This window comes from Bicyclus anynana, chromosome 6 (assembly GCF_947172395.1).
Source record: "Bicyclus anynana chromosome 6, ilBicAnyn1.1, whole genome shotgun sequence".
NCBI lineage: Eukaryota > Metazoa > Arthropoda > Insecta > Lepidoptera > Nymphalidae > Bicyclus > Bicyclus anynana.
In genome coordinates this window covers 13,382,372-13,402,184 of record NC_069088.1, presented here as the reverse complement: position 1 = coordinate 13,402,184, position 19,813 = coordinate 13,382,372, and the positions used below count along the sequence as shown (strand labels likewise).

Sequence of the window (19,813 nt, the reverse complement as noted above, 5' to 3'; positions counted from 1 at the left end):
GGGAAAAAAAACTTATTTTTACAAATAAGTACTTGCTAACAAACTTTTGCGTTAATCCACTGGTTAGCATTTGTGGTAATGCTTCGGAACAACCTTCACGAAATCCTGGGTTAAGACTTTAATATGATAAAGGTTGAAAATTAGTTGAAGGTGGAAAATTGGTGGAGTTCCATCCCAGGGAACGTTATCCGTCGATCCCCGTCGTACAGTACCATACCTATACCAATATTATAAAGCTGAAGAGTTTTTCTGTTTGATTGAACGCGCTAATCTCAGGAACTACTGGTCCGATTTTAAAAATTCTTTTAGTGTTAGATAGCCCATTTATCGAGGAAGGCATATATATATTATCCCCGTATTCCTACGGGAATGGAAACCACTTGAAACCGCGCGGAGTCTAGTTGGATATAAGCTGCAAATCTCCTCACCCATAAGAAGAGACGCCTGGGCTTGGATTATTTTGATAATAAGGATAATAACAAGGCACATATGCGTTTGTAAAATACAGAACATTTACTTTATTGCTTCAATGAAACTCGCTATTTAAAGAGAATATTAAAAGGTGTAAAAGGCACAAAGACTCCATAATACTTTCTTTTTTATCTGTTTAATACAAATAAATAACTCGAAGAAAAACAAAGCGTTTAGATACGAGCACTTTCATCGGATCTAATATCTTATCAACTAACACATTCATATCTCGAGTTTAAATTGCTTAACGAGTAAAATTAGAACCCGATAACGCTATCTCAAGGACAGTTTATCTTCGTATGCACCCACGTCCCACGCCCATATGGAAGTTAACTGACTTAATAAATAATTGTAGAAGCATTAATCCTATCTTAATATGACTTGATAAAAGAAATACGTGGTGAAGATACCGATAGCTGACAGGAAATAAAGAATCACGAGTGACGTAATGTTTATGACAACGGTAAAAAGTAGACTAGAAGACTTCATAAAGTCGCTGCATATTAAATGACGTTTCAACGTGGACAAGGTTGGCGACGAAACGTGGTAGGTACTAGGTATTGCGTTCCTCTATGGTGATACATGGAGGAATACGGAACAGGGATATATATAATGCTTATGCAGCGTATCAAAGTGCCAGGCAGCCTACATTATTTCCTCAGCGACACTATATGAGGTTATCGGTGACCTGGGCAGCCTGCTAAGTTTCTGGAGCTCGGCTAGATGAAGTAATTCAAACGGACAAACGCACAACAGCCCAAGTGCGGAAAAGGCTCTAAACGATCTTATCGATAGTGACGGGCTAACTTGGAAGAAGTACAAGTTTGTTCTACCCATACCTCTAAGATGAATCATACTGCAGCGCTAAATTGCTTATATATAATAATTATAGTCATATATAAGACTCTACAACGTGCAATTGCAAAACAGTCAACATCTCCTGAGGATGCTCCGGTTTCGGGGTGAAACGTACGTAAAGAGTATTTTGTCGGACCTGAGTGACGTTGTCGCATGGGTTCGTTGGCTTTTCGCGGTTGATAGCAAAATAAAAAATAATTATATATTCATGATGAACTTCCGCAAAGTAACGCCTGCTTATATCCAATAGCTAAATTGCTTGGCGATACGTCTTTGCCGGTAGGGTGGTAACTAACCAAGGCCGAAGCCTACTACCAAAAGGCCTGAGACAATTTAGTAATTACAGAGAGGTCATCAAATATAAGTTTAAATAGGTCATAACGCTGTTGAAAAATATTTAACAGAAGCTAAAAAGTCAGCTCGAAATAAGAAAAAAAAGCTTTGCTGTCTATTTGCTCTATAAAAAGCTGTAAAGACAAGTGGCTCATTAAAATATCGTTGAAGGTTAAGTGGATAAACAAGCTAAACGAATTCTCCCCGCTTTATACAGCCTCTCATACAAATGACGTAATTTTCCGTTGAATTGAAAGTACTACTTGCATCCAGCAAGGCACTGCAATTGCCCCAAGTCGTTTAGCATAATACGGTAATACCATTACAGCACAAAGACCAGGGTGGGGATCAAAAAATAAATACTGAAGCTGGTTTTTAATGTTGGAGATTATCTTTGTTGGTTGTGAACTCGTTTTTGCTGTTTTTTTTACAAGAATATATATCTTATATACATTTTATTAATGAGGTTCTGTATGGTAATTTAAACTATCTAGAAAGCCACGTTATTTGCGAGTGTCATGGGCTTCGGTGAGTGTCGAGGTAGCGGCTAGTTTATATATGAAAAAAAAAACGGTGCTATTAATTATTTTATAGGAGGAATGGCGACGGATAGTGAGGCTTGCCACACACCCAAATGACGACCACGACCACTCTGTCAAGAGTGTAACGACAAAGAAGAAGAATGGTATTTTCGGCGTCAGAAAATTAAAAACATGCTTCAACGGCGTCGTGTAACACAGTACATTGTCGGTATTTAATTTTAATTTGGACACTCGCCTGGAGCTTCGCTATTTGCATTATGCACGTGTTAACAACATTTTAGCACTAAACATGCTGTACTGCCATTTAGCTCGGTATTTTCATTACGGAACGTCTAGATTTATTTACACAAGGGTCATCTAAGAAAATGAGAATGGGTGTAAGCCAAGTCGGCGGCGTTCTTGTTAAATTTACAACTTGTATTTGGACGCCAAAGAGTCTGTGTGTAATATTATTGTCTGTACAGTTATACACCTGATAACAATTTACAATTTTATTTTTTATTGCTATGAACCTCAGTCCCCCTAGCCAAGTCGCACGTCGATTCTCTTTCTACGATCGCTAACGCTTCGAAAACTAGAAAAACGTATGGGAATAACAGATCTTGATCACGTGACCTGTCGGTAGCAAATGTCATTCCCATACATCTCTCCAGTTTTCGAAGCATTAGCGATCGTAGAAAGAGAATCGACGTGCCATTGGGCTAGGTGGGCAGTTTAGATATCTACGTTAGATATGGGCAAAATACCTAGTTTTTTTTCGTACTATTTAATTTTTGTTTAGCTTGTTAATTTAAAAATAAATAAAAAAAATGGTTACGCTATTTATAGCCTACCAATTCTTTGTACTACAAATCTACCTTTTACGCTCTGAAAATAGTGTGATATTAATAAATAACGTTTCAATTTATATATGTACCTACTACTTACAAATGTTAAATTGAAAATTTATTTTCAAAGTAGGTTTAATAAATAGGTATTTCTTAATTTAATGAATCTCTAAGCGAGAAAATTTTTAATTTTCTTACTTTACTCAATTTCCATATTTATTATTTATTAATTAAATATTTAATTTTATAAAAAAATATTTTAAATTAAAAATTACGTTTATGAAAACTTAAAACTAAGTTTTCAACATGTAATGTTTTATTTAACCGGCTTGCCGTAACCCTAAATATAAATAAACGAAATGCAGCAAGATGGCAGGTTTCTACATTTGCAGCGAATTACCAGCCTTGTTGTCTTCCCAACTTATTATACGCTCCAAACAGAGGGTGCCTCAAACACACCACTTAGACACCAAACAAGGGTGTATTAAGTGTGAGTTAAAATTTAAATTGATTCTACCCTCCCTTAGGAGGAAATTCAAATAGTGTATGATGTGACGCGAAGCGAGTTACACGTGAGTTTGGTGGGATTCTTTTCCTGCAAATTGGACGCCTCGGGCCGTTTAGTCACTAAAAGAACGGGGATTGGACAGTGCATGTATGTTTTTTGTACACACACTAACACACATTCCCAATTATTGTACGCTTCATTTGCAAGGGCGGGGTACGGATGTGTGTGTGCAATTCGCCTCCGGGATAGAAAACTCTACTTTTAGAGACCAAAGAGTTTCACGTATTTTCTTCTAATTGCATGTCAAATTGAATGTTTATTTTTAGTGACTGCCTTATTGGTCAAGGGGTCAACTAGTTTGTATTTGGTTAATTAGGTCCAGGGTTCAATGTCTTTCCGGTCGTATCTGACTGTCGATTTAAATATACCACCACTTGGTCACTAAGTATAATATTTTTTGCGTAGATGGCTCGTCTCTACATAACATTAATCGTCGTTGGTAAGATATTGAGAGGCGCTTAATCTATAATTTTATATATTTTTGTATCTTAGAGACCAAAGAGTTTCACGTATTTTCTTCTAATTGCATGTCAAATTGAATGTTTATTTTTAGTGACTGCCTTATTGGTCAAGTGGCCAACTAGTTTGTATTTGGTTAATTAGGTCCAGGGATCAATGTCTTTCCGGTCGTATCTGACTGTCGATATAAATGTACCACCACTTGGTCACTAAGTATATTTTTTTTGCGTAGATGGCTCGTCTCTACATAACATTAATCGTCGTTGGTAAGATATTGAGAGGCGTTTAATCTTTACTTTTATGTATTTTTGTATCTTATCTGTAAAGTCTAACAATCAGAAGTTACAAGTAGGTACAATTACTGTTTAACATTTTACGATTACATTTTAGCGTAAAGGTATATCTTATACATGATGGAAAATGTACAACAAACTTCTAAATCTCGTTATTTTAAAAGTTCTCTAAAAAGTTCTTGATAGAATATAACTACATGATAGCCTGAAACTTATTATTATCCGCAAGTTTAAGACAGCTTAATCAACTGTTTAACTTTTCACTAGTTTTAATAAAGTGCTTAACCATTTTAAATAATAATTAATATGATTAGTATTGATTGTTAGACCAACGGCCAGTTTCTTCATCGCAAGTAACAGTCAAAGTAACGTAATAAATCAAAAGTGACGGTCTTATTCACTAAAAATTAAGTCTTATTTACTACTTACTACTTTTACTGTTACTTTAGCTTTACATCAAAAACTGGCTGTAAGTACACCAGATGGTAAGTGGAAAACCATCGCGTATTCATAGATAACAAAAAAACATTTCTACAAAATTGAAAATTGGCAGGATTGTTTATAGTCAGTAGAACAGATTAAGCGAGAGGGCCGGATTAAGGAGGTCTAAAGGAGGATGAACTCCTAAATTAAATGTAAAATACTTAAAGGATAATAGGAGTAGTATAATAGGAGTTTAGAAGCGAAAAAAGTTTCGTTAAAAACATCGATTTAATTCGCAGATCATATCTACTATGTATGTTAATTTTATCGATTTTAAAGTGCCCATTTTACTTCTATTCCTTTTATACAGAAAAGCAGGTCGTTTCTAGAGCATTTTCGCCCGTTACACGTACAATAGTAACAAAAGAGCCTCTATTTTCCCAAGTACAATACTTAATCGACAGGAATTTTTAGTTGCTTTTAAAGTGTATTGTTCCAAATTGGAACACTAGACTAGCTTTTATTAACTGGGAAAACAGAGATTTTTTTTTATTTATTTACTACCCTTGATTTAGTCGCTTAGCAGTAAGCTGAGTCTCTTTCACCTTCGTGTTTTTTTTTTCGTGTTGAGTAAGTGCTGATGGCTCCATGTGGGAACGCAAAAGCATCGCCTGATGAGACCCGAAGGCTGAAATAAAGATGGAGAACGGAACGACACTCTAAGGGCGTCTCCTATGAGACTCGGACCTCGGCTTAGAGGACCATTCGGGAGGGTGTAACCGTAACCTGAGTGAATCAGACCGGACGCCCCCGAGATCGTGAGTTAGAAAACCCACGTCCGGGTGACGTTAGATATCGGGGAGCTCGTTTTCGCCGGCACCTTCGTGATTTATTTTTTAGTAATCGCGATCTGCATGATGTCCTGCACATTGCGACCAACACACGATCAGTTTTTATCGTATGTCCTTGGTGGACTTATTGAATGGTGAGTGGCTAGCATAATATTATGCTAGTCACCCACGGTTCGATTTACAAGTGTTTAGACCATATTCCTTACTTGATGATTTGAATTGTTCTTCTTATTTTTAACAGTATTTTCCAGGTAGGTATCACCCTATAAAATAGAATTTTTTAGATATATCGAACTAAGTTATATGCTACAAGTTACCCACGTATAGATACAAGTTTTCAAAGTAAACGCGTTGGGTTACGCATTCGCCCTTTCCACCGTAAGACGTTGATACCCTACCGTCTGCCCAAATCAATCTTAAATATTGAATTTGCCACGTAATCTGATGGAAACTTTTACGGGAAACGAGCCTCTATTACGTTTTAACGCAATTTGTTTCGAGTTTTCACCTCCCGACGCATTGTATGGTACTTGAAAGTTGTGAGATGGGGAAGAAATTCAAATTTTAATTGTAGACGTTTCAGTCTGCCGCGCGCAATTTTATATACGCTTTGTTTTTATGAATAATTCATTTTTGTTCACCACTTGTAACTATGTATAAGTCTGTCCTTTAAAAAGTACGCTTAAACACTCAACGTTTCATCAGTATCAGCCTACTCAACGGCCCACGGTTAGGTCCTTATAAAAGAGGGAATATTTAACTTATATCCACCACGCTGTTGCAATGCGGGTTGGTGCCAAGCAGGTGATAACGTTTAATGATTGTTGATTGAGGTTACACCCTCAATCATCCAAGATCAATGCAATTGTTACCTTTACAAATCTCTACACACTGTTTCATTCCAAAGCTATATCAAGGTCCAAAATCTCTATCTATCTATCATAGCTACCTACCGTACCGTACCGTAAGAATATGGCATTGGTATTGACTGTTTATCCTTCACCGTTTGAGACTAACTGAAAAGTTGAAACATCGTGAGGAAACCTGCCTATAACACGCCTACCTGAGAATTTTCTTAATTCTCTGCGTATATGAAGACTGCCAATCCGCATGTGCCTGCTGCAATGCAAATGCCAATGCAATGCAAAACAATGGGCCAGCGTGGTAGACTATTGGCCTAAGCCATCTTATTCTGATTCTGAGAGGAAACTCGAGCTCAGCAGTGAATCGAATATAGGTTGATAATGGCCAACTACTAGCTCTTATAAAATAACGAAGCTTTTTATAAACGTATATTTACCTGAGCATGATCATTGATGACCATTTCACCAATGATCAGTATCAAAGGATCGAACATACTTATCCCACGTCGCTACAATTTTTATTCAGTGCACAAAAAATGGCCAATCATTATGCATTCGAACAATCGAAAATGTAAAGCTGAGTTCCGACAACGATTTATTATTGACAATTCTCGCTTACGCAGGCATTATTCCAATGGAGCAGTATTAATCAATGATACTGTGTATACGCAGATGTATATCATTTAAAAGAGTCTTTATAGAAGTCATTAATTAATCTGAGCACTATCAAGTATCAACGGCATTTTTTTAAAGCTAGCACTTGGGTGATATGGCGGCTATAGTTATTGCAAGCCTAATATGAAACGCGCTTACCTAAAAGATGCCTATTCACTTATGACCTGAAGACATCAATAAAAGGTGGCGAAGTGTTTTTTTATTGTGGCAGAATTAAGGAGATTCGCGAAGAACTAAGGTTACCGACGTAGTTCAACAAATTGCTAATCTGAAGAGGCAATGGGTGGAGCATAATAAGCATTGGAGGTGCTGTAATGGAGACTCCATCCTGTATGGAGTAATGTCAGTGTTGCTCGACCCTCCTACGTGGTGGATCTAGGTGAGTTCAAACAGGCAGTAAGTCGCTAAATGCGGGCGGTCGTAATTTTTTTATTATTATTCTCTACAAGTTAGCCCTTGACTATAATCTTACCTGATGGTAAGTGATGAGGCAATATAAGATGGAAGTGGGCGAGTGGGCTACTTGTTAGGAGTAGGATGAAAATCCACGCCCCTTTCGGTTTCTACATGGCATCGTACCGGAACGCTTGCTGGTAGGGAGTGCATACCAGCCAAACCAAGCCAAGCTAAGTAAGAAAACCTCAATCGGCCCAGCCGGAGTTGGAACCCAGGACCTCCGTCTTGTAAATCCACCGCGCATACCACTGCGCCACGGAGGCCGTCACTGTAATGTTTGGAAGTCTATATAGGAGTCTTATTCCAAACTGTGAACACCCATTTATAATTATCATTCTTATTCGGTTTGTTTATCATAACCACAGAACATTAATAAAGCGCATTATCTCTTACCTATATCTGTGATCAGAAAATAGTAAGCGTAAAGTGTCACTAAAATTTAAGACTTTCTTAATTTTTCTGATATTCTCAATAATTACTTACTCTTATGGTTGCATTACGCCTTCATTAGGTACAAGTTCATCAAATGATTTTAGCCAAGGAAATGGACTAAAATAAAGCATTGACATGTCTCTTGGCTTTTAGAATATCATTGGCGTAAATGTGAATTTTTCACGGTCCGTGCACTGTTACGGCTCTGCCGATTCACGGCGGGATTACGGCCACGTCAATGGCCGCCCGTCGAAAACTTCCCGCTTAAACCTTTTCATTCCCCTCTAAGTACGTACCTTATTAATTAACTAATTCCTGAGTTTTAAAACCTAATCTCTGACGGCGCACAGTTGAAATTTAACGTTTTGAATAACTTCGTGAAAATGCTTTTGAAGCGGAAAAGTCTTTTCGTGACAGTATTTTTAAACTAGAGTTTTGTACTGAAATTCTATATTAAAAATCATCATTATCAACACATGAACAGCTTAAATGCTGAGCTCGAGTTTCATCTCGGAATGAGAGGGGTTAGGCCAATAGTCCACCACGCTGGTCCAATGCGGATTGGTAGACTTCACACACGCAGAGAATTAAGAAAATTCTCTGGTATGCAGGTTACCTCACGATGTTTTCCTTCACCGTTTGAGACACGTGATATTTATTTTCTTAAAATGCACACAACTGAAAAGTTGGAGGTGCATGCCCAGGACCGGATTCGAACACACGGAGTCGGAGGCAGAGGTCATATCCACTGGGCTATCACGGCTCTTCATATTAAAAATATTGATGATTTTTTTTTTTTTAAAGTTTGTAGTTTAAAGTAATTGGTAACATAACATTCTCAAAGGAGGCTTCTTTCTAAAAGATTTTATCAAGTACAATAATCAAGATGTTAATGATTTGTACAGTCATTAGTTAGTCAGCTTAAGGTCCATATTGTATTATTTCTCAATAATAAAAAAATAAAATTGATAAATATCATCATCTTGATATCTCATCGTAGTGTGCACATGTAAGGAACGTTTTGTTAAGGTAACATGTAAAACACCCTAGTGGGGTATGTCACATAGCAACTGCGCTAAATTTGAATATCAACATGGTCAACATTGGCCCCAAAATGCTAATATTGCGGTATAAATTTCCCTTCCACTCACGATAGAATATTGAAACCGTGTTTACACCAAACAAAACATGATAATTAATTAGGAACGTCCGGAATCCGGGGAGGATATCAAAAGAGAAACATTTGATAAAAATGTCCTAAAAAAACAAAATGTACAGAACGTTTCATTAAAAGAAAACACAGCTAATGCTCTCTCCTAAAAAGGGAAACCGTTGTAACTTTCTTTCCCATTAAAAACATAGAGATAAGCTCCGCCTGCGCTGTCAACTCATACATCGTTAATTTTGCGAGAGCCTCCAGTTTTTATTGTTGGTAATTTTTCCTTTTCCCAAGGAATATATCGTAGTCCGAGAGACAACCGCAACATTCTCTATTAGTTTAATTAATTATTGCCCATCCTACCCTATACTTACTGCGGAATTTTATCGAACTAATTCAATAACTTGTTATGTTGTTGTCTACGGACTAATTTGCAATTTGCTCTTATAATAATAACTTTTCTGTAACTCATATATTATAAAGAGAGAATATGGAGTTATAAAAGGGAATCACAGATGAATGTAAATGGTGATTTATTTTCTTCCACTCGCTGGGATTTGCATAAAAATGAAAATCGTATCTTTGGTCTCCGTAAATCAGTAATAATAGTCCATGAGAAGGTATTGTTAATGAAATGGCAGCCTTACAACCTTATAGCCTTAATGATATATAATGTAGACAAAAGACATGACGTTAGTAACTAGGGAAACTCTATATTTGATAAATTCCGGGATGAAAAATAGCGTATATGTATTAATCCAGAGTATAAACTATCTCCAAGCCAAATCATATATTTAGTAACATACTTACAAACAAACTTTTCTTATAAATATAATTAGTGTGATAATGAGCTGTCTCTTAGTAAAAATTTGTTTCACTGCTTATGCGACGAAAGAAAGGTATTTCTTTTTACGGCACTTGGTGGTGAGCAAAAACATGCTTCCCTACCAGTTTGTTTTCCAGACCATTAAGGAATTAAGTATGTACTCTTTTTCTTTTATTATATTCCTTTTTTCCTACTATTTAGCAGGTAGGTTTTATTTAATATTACCAGTGTATTATTATATCCTTTTTTAGGAATGTGGTGGTTGTGGCAAGCTTATATTGGTTTTGTCTTAAACGAAGTTTCGGGCTTCCGCTAGTTATGAGTATACGTAAGTCAAACATCTAATAAACGACACCACGTTATAGATTTTTTATTCTGTTAATTTTCATCCCTATCCAAAATTGTATAACCTGTGCCTTAATCATCATAATCATCATATCAGCCGATAGACGTCCACTGCAGGACATAGGCCTTTTGTGGGAACTTCCAAACATCACGATCCTGAGCCGCCTACATCCAGCAAATCCCTGGAACTCGCTTGATGTCGTCAGTCCATTTGGTGGGGGGTCGACCAACAGTGCGCTTTGGGCCCCATAAGATGGCTAAGATTCACCCAGTGGGGGATGGAACGAGCTATGCTTGGAGTATCTCTGCGTGATCGAATCACAAGTGCGGATCTCATCCGCAGAAGAACCAAATTCACTGACATAGATCAACGAGTCGCAAAGCCGAAATGGCAATGGGCGGGGCACAATTTAGTTCGAAGAGCCGATGGATGTTGGGATCCCAAGAAGCTGGTATGGTCCCTCTGTACAAAAAGCGCAGTATCTTAGTAAATTATTATTTTTAGTGCGAAAAGTCAACTGATCGGGTTTTAATATAAAAGCAACTTAGTTATGTTTGATAATACAAGTCTGTTACATTAAAGGTTAACTCGTAATTACATCAAAACAAAGAGCAGATTCTGGAACTAAAATGTCGACCGTTGAGTTTACCCATTTGCGAGTATGAACGAATTTCTCCGGAAAAACAATATTGACCTAAGTAAGTAGCCGCAAAGGTAAAAGGTTGAGATGATGGCGTGGGCCGTATTGCCTGTAAACAACAAAGTAATAATATACTGTTTTTCCTTTAATATTAAATTATCTCTTTATTGGAAATGCTGTATTAACTACGATACTTTTGTTTATTGACATAATAATCGATTGGACTGGGCTACAAATGATCATAATTGAACAATAAAATAGGTATGAAATTAATTCATACTAGAACTTAAGAGTTAGTTTGTTATGCTTTCACGCCCTAACTTTTGAACTAATTATCATGATGCATACACATTTAGCATTCCATGGTTTCACCGTGCGGGTGTCCGGTTATATATAACAGAGGAAAAACTCTGTGCAGAATCTGTAATAGTGACTGGGACCGATCGCTTCATATGCTCTCCGAGACGCGGTGGTGCGATATCATTCACATCCCAACTTCAGTTTGAGAATTAACACTGAGAATTTCTTAAAATAAAAAAAAAATACAACGAACTTGAAAACCCACGTACCCACTAAACCAAAAAGTTAAAAAAAAAACACCATAAAATTATTATGTTCTACCTGCTGGTCAGTATGAAGGTTCAGGCGTCTTCGAGTAATCGGAGTACATATATAAAAAAAAACATACCAATCTATTTGAGGTCTCTTAAAAAGGATTTTCTCAAAAAAGAAAAGCTCTGTATTTCATAGCCCGAATCAAAGACCTCGTGATGTGAAGCCACATAGACTAACCACTCGACCAATAAGGCAGGTTTGCTTACGTTAGTCGAAAAAAGCCTATTTCACATCACTATTTTCTATAAACCGCTTATCCATGTCATATTACATTCAGAGAAGCGGTATGAAAGCGCAGAGCAATGTGAAACATTTCTTACCTGCCTCCTGACTCCGATATTACAGGGCCCTCACGCATGTATGGAGTGCTCAAGGTATGGGATGCGCGCGACTGTTATCGGGAGCCTCCAGAGGCTTTGACCCTCCCCTCAGTAAGGTTCCGGCTGTCAGGGAGGGCGCACGCGTTTGGGCGGCATTTCCCACTTTCCGCCCACGGCGTTACGCTCGTATTCGTGAATTTGCGATGCTTTCACCCTAAGTTTTCATTGTGCTGTGCTGTGCTTAAATGACTCGGTGCTATTGGACTTGTTTGTTGCAATTGTTGCGGTACTGAGGTGAGTTGGGTTTATTCAAAAAGTTGTAAGGATTTTTTATTATTTCTGAGTTTTCATTATGTTGGAAATAATATGTTGATGAAATTGAGTTCAAAACTTTAAGTTTTGGAGTTTATTCTTCATTAATGGGTTTATCTACTATTTGTTGTTGTAAGTACCTATGTTTTGATTGAACGTGTGATCTGCTTAAGTTATTTTTTTTAAACTTTTATTTAGGCTATAATAATAATTATTCCACATGTTCTAATATTGTAGTTTATTAACTTCGTTTATTATAAATAACTTCACTTTCAAATCTAACACACATTACACTTGATGTGTGTGAACCTAATGTATTGTGCGTAATTTTAATTTTCCTGAGTGAAAATAACTGTAGAATCGTTTAAGTTCAGGTTAATATGCATCTACTTAGTTATTCAATGATGTCGTCACATTCCTCTTGCAGCACTAGCTTAAGCCTAATTTAATTACCCAAGTAACTATGAATATAATAATGTGACAAATAAAATAAACAATCTAATAAAATAAAAACGGGCAACTACGAGCCTAACTCGTCCATCGAGGGTTCCGTACGTAAGATCTTTATAAATAGTTCATGCATCGAATTGTGCAGTTTTTGCCAAGCGTTTCCCGAAATTCAGCTTCAAACACTTACCAGGGGATTTTTTAAAGATTTAGTTGCAAACGTATAGTTTTGAGATATTTTCTTGTACTTGGAGGTCTATAATGATGTTACTTGTCAAATATAGTTCTAGGTTAATGGGAAGTACCCTATGAGTTTTGATTCCCTTGAGAGTGTTGAAACATGAGTTTTTGCTGAATAATGGTAGACGTCCACATATCCGCATTGTACGTATCGCATCACATCAAACGGATCGTAGTATTCTTTGTATAGAAAGTTAAACAAGTGCGTCCACTGATCCACATCGTACAGATCGCACGAATTTATCGTAAAATTAAAAATCCGTTTGATGTGATGCCCGATACCTACGTACGATGCGCATACATGGACGCCTCCATAAACGGCCGTACCTATGTTTGACGTATGCACAGAAGTTTTATTTTTTCACAACTTCATGGAACCGTAGACATTTAAAGACCTACGGTTTCAATTTCAACTTGATACCTCCCGCATTCCCGAAATAACAAAATGATCTTACTATAAGGGTTCGGTTTTTTTTCTTTCAAGGTACGGAACCCTAAAAATATGCGGAAAGACGATTTTGTCGATGCGCCCATGCTCATTTTATTGCCTACACTTGTATAGACTGTTTCTCTGAAAATAAGTTTGTAAAAGTTTTTTATTTTTAATTTTCTGTTTTTTATATTTATCGTGTATTTCCTTCTCTACGCGCTGCTTAGTTTTATTCGGAAACCTTTTTTTTTATTCTTAAAAGTTAGCCCTTTACTACAATCTCACCTGATGGTAAGTGATGATGTAATCAAAGATGGAAGCGGACTAATTTGTAAGGAGGTGGGTGAAAATCGTACCGGAACGCTAAATCTCATGACAGTAGTCTTTTTCGGTAGGGTGGTTACTAGCCACGCGCCCATAAAGCTTGGTTAGAAGTGTAACTACTTGCTCTGGTTATTATATTTTTTATTAGAAAGACAAAAACGGGCCATTGCGAGTGCAACACTATTTCAACACAATCTTAACTGATTAAGTGAGAATAGGTATATTCCAAAACATTCAATGAATTGTGAGTGACAAGATTCGAATCAGTATATTATCCTTAATCATGAGCTCATTGGCGCTATACGCTTATAAATCACCTTGTACTTTATATCTCTAATCTGTATCAGACACTTGTACAAACAGGACATAGAAAAAAGAAGATAAATTACAAAAGACGCTTTCGGACAACGACAATGCCGGACAAAGATGTCAGGAATAGAGTCATTTAAATCCATTGTCATCCTAAAGATTTTCACGGGAACTATAGCCATTACACAAACTTACTAAAGTATCTCGGTGTACTTTGAATTCGGGAATTTAGACCTTACGTTTGTAGACGCAAGACATATTGTTATTTAGTAAGATGTAATTTTAAATTTGTTAGAATAAAAACGAAACTAAGATAAAACAGATAACAAACGATACAAAGGATCATAACAAAAGGTTTAGTACAAATAAATAGGTACACACTCTATGGTTGACGCAATGTAATTTATAGCCTCAATAGCTCAACGGTAAGAGCGGTCGAACTCATCACCGAGGGGTGGTGGTTCGATCCCCGCCCGTTGGTCTATTGTCGTACCCACTCCTAGCACAGTCTTTCCCAACTAGTTGGAGGGGAATGGGAATATTGGTCATATTATAAAGTCATCATCATCATCATCATATCAGCCGATGGACGTCCACTGCAGGACATAGGCCTTTTGTAGGGACTTCCAAACATCACGATACTGAGCCATCTGCATCCAGCGAATCCCTGCGACTCGCTTGATGTCGTCAGTCCACCTGGTGGGGGGTCGGCCAACACTGCGCTTACTAGTGCGGGGTCGCCATTCCAGCACTTTGGGACCCCAACGTCCATCGGCTCTTCGCACTATGTGCCCCGCCCATTGCCACTTCAGCTTCGCAACTCGTTGAGCTATGTCGGTGACTTTGGTTCTTCTGCGGATCTCCTCATTTCTGATTCGATCGCGCAGAGATACTCCTAACATAGCTCGTTCCATCGCCCGCTGTGTGACTCTGAGCCTTCTTATGAGGCCCATAGTTAGCGACCAAGTCTCGGAACCATAGGTCATCACTGGCAACACGCACTGTTCGAAGACTTTTGTCTTCAGGCACTGAGGAATTTCGGACGAAAAGATGTCGCGAAGTTTCCCGAATGCAAATTATTATAAAGTATATGGCAAATAGAGCAGTGATAGCCCAGTGGATATGACCTCTGTCTCCGACTCTGGAGGGTGTGGGTTCGAATCCTGTCCGGGGCATGCACCTCCAACTTTTCAGTTGTGTGCATTTTAAGAAATTAAATATCACGTGTCTCAATCGGTGAAGAAAAACATCGTGAGGAAACCTGCATACCAGAGAATTATCTTCATTCTCTGCGTGTGTGAAGTCTGCCAATCCGCATTGGGCCAGCGTGGTGGACTATTGGCCTAACCCCTCTCATTCTGAGAGGAGACTCGAGCTCAGCAGTGAGCCGAATATGGGTTGATGACGATATGGCAAATATTATTTTTAAATAATAAAAAAAATCAAAATGTAGTAGGTAAAGCAATTTTTGTTTATCCTTTACAAGTTACCCCTTGACTACATTCTAACTTGATGGTAAGTGATGATTGTGCTAACTTGTAAGGAGGATGAAACTCCCCTTTCGGTTTTAACACGACATCGTACTGGAACGCTAAAACGCTTGCCGGTACGTCTTTGTCGGTAGGGTGGTAACTAATACCAAAGAATTTTCTTAATTCTCTGTGTGTGTGAAGTCTACCAATCCGCTTTGGGCTAGCGTGGTGGACTATTGGCCGAACTCTCTCTCTCTCATTCTGAGAGGAGACTCTAGCTCAGCAGCCGAATATGGGTTGATAATGATGATAACTACCTTTATCCTTGATTTAGAGTTTCACTGTGTCACGCCATATTTCCGTCTTCGGCCACCCGGAAAGCATTGTAAACCATGGAGTCAAGTGCGGTGCGGACCAGCACGGCTATTCTCTAACGATATTTTGTATAACTCGCAAGTGCGAGTTTCGAATTCACCGCTATCTATCTCATTCTTTAATATCGTGTTAAACAGAGAGAGACAGATGTGAATTCGAAACTCGCACTTGCGAGTTATAAAAATATCTTACAGAATAGCCAAGCAGATCAGACGCATCGAGTTAAAACCTCGCAGCTTTTTTAATTAGTTCCACGAGATTATCTCTTTCCTGAAAAAGTGTACGAAATACACAATGATTTGCTTGAAACAGCCTTGAGAGCCTAGTTTTCAAGAAATTATAATAAAAAAAATTTATTAAAGTTATTTATAGGTGCCAGAATAAAAGCCAAGACAAATAAGTCCAAACTTTTCAAAAATAAGCAATACTCATCTTAATTTATATCCTACAAGTTATGTGGAGGATAATGTCGCATGGACAAAATGAAGAATAAAAACTAAGGATTTGCAAAATTAAAATAAACGAAGATAATACAATAACGGACTGGCGGGAAAGCGCAAATTTAAATACGTAATTTTTACGTACAGCCAAGTCATGAAAAAGCAAATCAGTTTTAATATAAATGAGTTAAATAAACTTTACTCTTATTTAACGAAGTAATTTCAAATTTGGTTTCATCCAAATGATGGGGAAGACAAATTAGGATACAAATATTTTTTTTTATTTATCTATACTCATTATAAAGTGGAAAGATCTGACTGTATGTTTGTATTGAATAGGCTCCGAAACTACTGGACTGAATTAAAAAAATATTTCAATAATGGAAAGTTACATTATCAGGGAGTAAAATAGGCTATGTATTATCCCCGTAGTCCCATTGGATAGGTGAACTACACAGCTGAAACCCTCTGCTAGTGTGCGATAAATCAGACAGTAAAAATGGAAAAAAAATGTAGAACCCGACCGAAACGCCATGTAACAGATCTAGTTACATTCCTGAAATCATATTTTCTGATGGTAATTATATTAAGTATATTTTAGAAATTGATTTTTTTTAAAACGTCGCAAGAGGATAACAAGTACATTATGACAACAAACATACATTTAATGTAATATTGTTACCACTTTTCGACAGGGGACTCACTACCTATGAGGTACCCACTGAGCCGAAAGGTGGCGGTTCGAAAAACCCAACAGACCAAGGAGGGTTGACGTCAGCCAGGCCGGTTGTAAAATCACTAGCCAAAACTAAAAAAACTACTTGAGTTGATGATAAGTTGACGAGTAACGGAGAAGATTGACATATTAATTTGCCGATCCCACTTATGTGAGTAAGTGAAAGGAGATGATGATATAATTTGGTTTTACAATTGGTTACCAAATTATATACCGAGATCTTCTCGTTCCATACTCACTTTGCACTCACAATTGGTATAGGTATATATTAAGAGCAAACAGGAGAGGCACCATAATTGGATCTCGCTCCATTCTAAAATTTACTTCGGGCCGGAGCTGAATGTAAAGTTCCAGTCCAGTTCTTTCTCAATATCTCAGTGCTTATCACAAGTATATGCAATATGCATCTAAAGCATTGTTCAATACAATCGGAATAATGTTTCCGATTCGCCGAAACAATCTGAACAATTTATATACTTTTATCTGATGTCACATCAAGCGGCCGTATCTATTACGAAATTGCGATTTGATAAATCGCCAAACATTATTATGGGCGGCGAAAGAAATGGACCTACTCAACTTGAAGCGATCCCGCAACTCTTAAGTCGTGCTCTTCAAAAACTCACTTTATCACAAAGTAATAGAGTTCACATAGAAACTGTCGCTTTTAGATACATTTTAGTAAATATAAGTATAAGGAAAATATTATGGTACGAGCCCTTTGACGAAGGCAAGTCTTTTACTAAATTGGTTGCATTTTACGTAAATATCAAACAGAAATATTTAACCGAACCCATTTTTCTTTTGGCTTTTAGTATAGTGGAAACTAAGTATTTATAATGTTGAAGAAACATTTACTTTTGTGGCTACCTAGAAATAATTACTTGAAAGAATGCAAGATTTAGTATGAAACTTATTTTTACAGCGCAATGTTTTAAAAGGTTATCAAGCTTATTTGTGTACTGAAGGTAATTAACCTCAATACAAACATGCCTTTATTACTAGACTTTACATGATTAAGCAAAAAATACTATTAGGTATAAACAGTTCTACTAAATAGGAGCGCATAACTTCAACAACCTACATTATGTTATATTCCTAACGAGCATTTCAATTAAAGTATTTACCTGTGCCTAAAAACTAGTGTAGAGAAAATAGAAATGTTTACAATACAATTTACACTAATATTATAAAGCTGAAGCGTTTGTTTGTTTGGATGAACGCACTAATATCAGAAACTACTGGTCCGATTTAAAAAATATTATTTCAGTGTTAGATAGCCCGATTATCGAGGAAAGCTATAGGCTATATATTATTCCCGTATTCATACGGGAACGGGAACCACGTGGGTGAAACCGCGTGCTGTCACCTAGTATATAATATACCTTGACATCAAGGGCGGTCTCTTAAAGGGTGAATTCGCATCATCATCGCCCCTAATACCTACCTGTTCTCAATAAATAGAACAGATTTGCTTTCACTGGTCTATTCCATGCAATAACCAGTTTCACCAGCTGACTGAAAAGGATTTCGAATTCCGGTACTTGTGACCCGGATTTATGAAGGAAGTGTTATACTCTCCCACCCATTCGGTTATTAACATTATAATCTGATAGTGATTATAACAAAGAACTTTCGCAAACTTACATAGGAGCTAGGTCTGAGAGTCAAATCTCTCTGTAAAGAGAGAAGCTTAATCCTTTCGCGAGGAGGTAAAATAGTTTGTTTTGTAGTTCAACACATAATTGTTTTTCGGTTTAAAGATATTTATTTCTCCAAAAAAAAAACGTACTCTTCACTTAACTTAGAGTTAACATATCGTCATTTTTGCAGACATCATGCATTATTGTAACAAAATTTTAATTACATGTTTTTTCAATATTTTGTCTAAGTTTGTGAGGATGTAGGATTTAATCGATTTCTTGAATGCTTTTATGCTATGCAACTTCTTAATGGAGTTTGGCAATTGTTATATAACTGAGCACCCTCATATAATATGTTCTTATTTCCATATGTTTTTGTCCGTGATCGCCAAATATTGATTTTATATTTATTCCTAAGATTGAGTTTGTCCTATGCTTAAATGTTATAGTAGAATGTAGTGTGTTGGTCATGATTTTTTTAATTAAAAGACAGGTATGTGTTTTTAGTTCCACCGTAACAGATAAGACACAAGGCTTAATACAAAAAGCAGTACAGGTAAACCGCAAGCAGCCTAGTTTTCGCAATGGAGTCTATTAGGGAAGCGTACCAGAATATTATCAGTCCGTTTTTCCTCCGGCAAGAAATGATCGCGTGCCAGTGTCTGCCGGGGCTGCACGCGATATCGAAATTTCCTATACTTATTCGTAGATTACGTGGCAACTGATACTTTTACACGTTTGCAGATTACGTCGCAACTATGGTGTGACAGTTTCTTATTAATCTACCCCAATATTTAGCTAAAACTTAGAGCTAAATATAAATAAACCTCAGTTTTATACAATGAATATCAGAAGCTAGAGTTTAGCTAATAAAGTAGAGACAACACAGACAATCTTGTTGGTGAAATTGAGTACTATTCAAGTCTAAAGGAAATTGGTCTGAGGGTAATCGATTTTCATTCATGAAGTTTTGCTAATGAAAGTAGAGACTGAAATCGCCCGTCAAATTAAAAAAAATCATTTAAACAAATTAAATACTCGTAAACATGCGTTTTTATAATGTGTTTGAATTATTTTTTGTTTGTGAATAATAAATAAACATTACTACCAATACTATAGTATTCAACT

General features: G+C 37.0%; 2 protein-coding genes across 2 annotated transcripts in view; both read left to right on the top strand.

The window, feature by feature from the left end:
• The window catches only part of LOC128198193 (uncharacterized), a 93,492-nt gene that overhangs the window by 60,426 nt on the left and 13,253 nt on the right, over positions 1-19,813 (top strand). The window lies entirely within an intron of this gene.
• Positions 12,084-19,813, top strand: part of LOC112054328 (roundabout homolog 2-like) — an 83,847-nt gene continuing 76,117 nt past the window's right edge. Inside the window, exon 1 of the mRNA XM_024094080.2 lies at positions 12,084-12,251. The gene's annotated coding sequence lies outside the window, so the exon portion shown is untranslated. The remainder of the gene's footprint in view (positions 12,252-19,813) is intronic.